The sequence below is a fragment of the Sinocyclocheilus anshuiensis genome, unplaced genomic scaffold, assembly GCF_001515605.1.
Source record: "Sinocyclocheilus anshuiensis isolate Anshui unplaced genomic scaffold, SAMN03320099.WGS_v1.1 scaffold478, whole genome shotgun sequence".
Lineage (NCBI taxonomy): Eukaryota > Metazoa > Chordata > Actinopteri > Cypriniformes > Cyprinidae > Sinocyclocheilus > Sinocyclocheilus anshuiensis.
The window spans coordinates 579,806-583,902 of NW_015542376.1; the positions used below are offsets into that span (position 1 = coordinate 579,806).

Genomic DNA, 4,097 nt, shown 5'->3' on the forward strand with positions numbered 1-4,097 from the left:
GGGCGTAACATTTCCGTCACACGCTTGAGGTATTCGGCCAATCACAACGCACTGGATAGCTGGCCAATCACAGCTGACCTCCCTTTTCAGACCGATGAGCTTTTTAAAAATCGACGCGTTTCAGAAAGGCAGGGCATAGAGAAGAAACAATAATGTACATTATGTGGAAAATAATGTTTTTTGAACCTTAAACCGCATAAACACATTGCATTACACCAAATACACAAAATAATGTTCTTTTTAGCAACGTCATATGACCCCTTTAAGATGAATAACTTATTTTAATTATATACTTTATTCTATACTTTCTTCTATTTCATAGGAAGAAAGGTATAAATATTATGTTGAATGTCTGGCAAGACTTATGGGTTATGTATATGCATGTGTAACAAAGCCTTGAATTGTGATGTGATTGCAAAGTGATGACAGAACACAACCACTTATTTTAGCTCTGTTACATCAAGTTAGGTGATGTAGCATCTGGACCAATCAGACACACCATTTTTCATTAGATTTAACAAATCAGTTATTCATTAGATTAACAAATCGTCACAGACCCCTCATCCAATAAACATACTGGGTGCCAGGATGTCTGTGAACAATTAATTATTCATATTTCCCCTTTGAGCTGATTCGCTACAGTGACTGTGTGTGTTATTTGAATTATTCAAATGGCAGTATCAAACGTAAGATTTATAGAATTTTGCACATTCTAAAACCGTATCAAATATAGAATACTATGTAGAAAATAGAAATATGAAATAGAAAATGATGATAGAAATACTAGATTTTCCAAATATTATACTTGTCTTTTATTACCATCCCAGAATGAGGTTAATAAACTTTGAACATGAACTCTAACAAACGTAATCATAATATTATGTGTTAGTGTTTTTCTGTGACTGCCAGTGTGGAACATGAATAAATAAAATATAAACATATATAAACAGAAATCCTGAGTTTTGAAGGTAACGTAGACAAATTCAAACTCAAGTAACAAACTGAATTAAATGTGAAATTTTGAAGTAAAAAAACAATGAAATAGTATTTTTCAGGCTCTTTTCAGTACACTGTAGTATGTAATCAATATCTTGTCAATTCCTTTAATTAAATGATTATTGCTAACCCCTCGAATTCAGAATGGTCTTTAGACAGAGATAGACAAACACTCCTAGACCAGAATCCGCTGTGAGCACTAACATCAGTTTTTCCAACACAGTCTCATTTAAATCCAGTCAACTTTTGAAAAGTAAAACAATGGAAAAGCACAATGGCTACGTTTATATGCACAATTTTGGGTTCAATCGGACTGAATTAATTCCGATTGATGAATCTGAATTTAGTGTTTACATGAACGCTAAATAAAGTGATCGGGTTGATGTGCGCGTTTATATGTCACAAGCTTCAAATCGGAATATTTTTTTTTTGACATGCGCACACTGCACAAATATAGAGTTTCTCAACTGTTTGCACATAATAACCACTCTCCTACACGGTTTCTTTATTTGTTTTTAACAGTATAATTAATACGTATCCATTTATGGATAAATATACATATAAACCGCTGTGCGGTGCTGCTCATATTTATCACGCAGTAAAAATGCCCCTCCCCGTGCCCAAAATGGGTTGCCTGTGGATGAGAATCCAAAACAAGGACTGGTGGGAAGTTGTCCCGCTCCACTTCACAGTTGCAGAGTGAAAGGAGAGTTTTATAATGACAGGACACGCATTCATACAACACTTTATTCAAAAGGAAGAGCCGTTTGTTCCGCGCGTCATTGCACATGCGCAGTTCTTTCAGTTTCGGGGTTCAATCTGATCGAGTGTTTACATGCACTCTCAATCGTATTAGAAAAGGAATAAACCACCCCCTTCAATCTGATCGAAATTTCATTCCGATTAAGCTCAGTCGGATCGATTAAGGTATTTACATGAAGGCTTTTCAGTCCGTTTGAGCCGTCAATCCAATTTACAAACGGACTATTTGGTTGCATGTAAACGTAGTCAATGCCAAGAAGAAGGGTGAAGGAATATAAGCAAGACAAGACATGACAAGAAATTCCACTGTAAGGTGAGTGCATAAGGGAGTGGCTCGTCTGTGTAAGGAATGAATATAAATAAAGGTAATATGCTTTCACAAACCAGTTGAAACCAGTTAGATCAGTAAACTTAGAAGACTGATTAAAATATGTTGCAAACAGCCCTACAAAGAAGAACATGTCAAACTGTCAGTGTATCTTTAGTTAATAACCAAATATAAAACTGGAGGAAAGGTAAGAGATAAATCTTCATAATTTACACTCATATGAATGATTATGCATGCATGTTGGGTATTGGTAAGGTTGCACAGAAACGGTGTTTAACAGAAATCTACAGAAAGAAAATCTACAATTCTACTATGCATTTATTAACTATTTAACTAATTTTTATACTATTAAAAGTGTGTGTATTCTCAGCTTTTTTTTTTTTTTAGCACAATTCACCATATTTAAATCATACTATACATTAGCTCCACATAAAAGAAAATGTGACAAAATTGTTCAGATTTAGTAGGGACTTTAAAATGATTCAGTCTGGGTCTTAAAATGGGTACTGGTCAATCATGAAATAAAACATTAGACTTGGAGTAAAGATTTACAGATAAATAAACTGTATTTGCAATTTCTTTCTTTCTTTCGTTCTTTCTTTCTTTCTTTCTTTCTTTCTTTCTTTTTCATATTTTGTTTGAAGGACTGGCAACCTGTAGACTGTTAAAATAAAAGAAGAAGAAAAACTTGACAGCATGACATCAGGTATGTTTTTAAAAGAATGACTTGTAAATGGTGAATGCCTCAAAAAATGATAATCATAGGGGTCAAATCATAGGGGTCATGCAAGTTTTAAAATGCCATGGTGGTGAATAAGCAATTTTTTATTTATTTATTTTTGTAAAGACAAAAGGCTTTCTGAGATTAGAATCATACTGGTTGGAGGTCGAGATGTTTTTGGAAGAGAAGCAAGTGGAAAAAGTACAACAGGAAACATCATTCTGGGCAGAAATGCTTTTGAAGTTGGAAGAAGAACCGCCCGGTCTGTTAAAGCAGAGGGAGAAGTACATGGAAGACATGTGACTGTGGTTGACACACCAGGCTGGGTGTGGTGTTGCTCTGTGGAAAACACTCCAAACTTTGACCGACTGGAAATCATGAGAAGTACAACACTGTGTCAACCTGGACCTCATGCCTTTCTTCTGGTCATTCCTGTCAATTCTACTTTTCCACATATCTGTAGAGCTCCTTTGGAGAGTCAACTTGAGTTATTGTCAGATAAGATCTGGAAACACATTATTGTGTTGTTCAGCTGTGTTGCTCCTTTGAAAAAAAAAATTAAAGAAAGTCAAGACATGATGTGGCTTGTAGGTAAATGTCAGAACAGATATCATTTTCTAAACATTAAAAGTTGTGCAGACTGCTCTCAAGTGGTCACGCTGCTGGAAAAAATTGAAGAAATGGTAGCCCAAAACAATGGCCATTATTTACAAATTGACAAAGGCATCTCCGTAGAAGATAAGCAAGACACAGGAAGTGCAAAAGCAAACAGACGAAAAACAGTACTCCAAGCATGCATTAGAGGTAAGAAAATCTTACATGGATGCCTTATTTTAGAGTCAATTAATATGACAATATGGACAATATGTTTATTTGACTGATGCATTCATTACTTTACAAAAATATGTCTGTATACTGATGCAATGATTTCATGCTGGAACTGTGCTGAATTCAAACAAATTTTCTTTGTTATGTAAACTATAAGGTTATTGATTGATTGATTTTGAATCAGAAATATAATTTTACAAGCTCTCTCCTATTTAGATGCGAAACAACATAAGACTGAAATACGGATTGTGCTTATTGGAGGAGTACAGGGTGCCAAGAGTTCTGCAGGCAACCTCATTCTGGGCAAAAAAGTTTTTGCAGTTAATAGACCAAAGACATTAAGGACAACAGTGTGCTGTGCAATTAATCAGGCTAAAGTGCACAATAGGAGACTGACAGTGGTCGACACTCCAGGCTGGTACTACAACTATCCTGCTGAAAAGGAACCAGAGATGGACAAAA

At 35.2% G+C, this 4,097-nt stretch overlaps 1 protein-coding gene across 1 annotated transcript in view; it reads right to left on the bottom strand.

The window, feature by feature from the left end:
* Positions 1–4,097, bottom strand: part of LOC107692312 (voltage-dependent N-type calcium channel subunit alpha-1B-like) — a 94,701-nt gene that overhangs the window by 43,493 nt on the left and 47,111 nt on the right. The gene's annotated exons all lie outside the window — the stretch shown is intronic.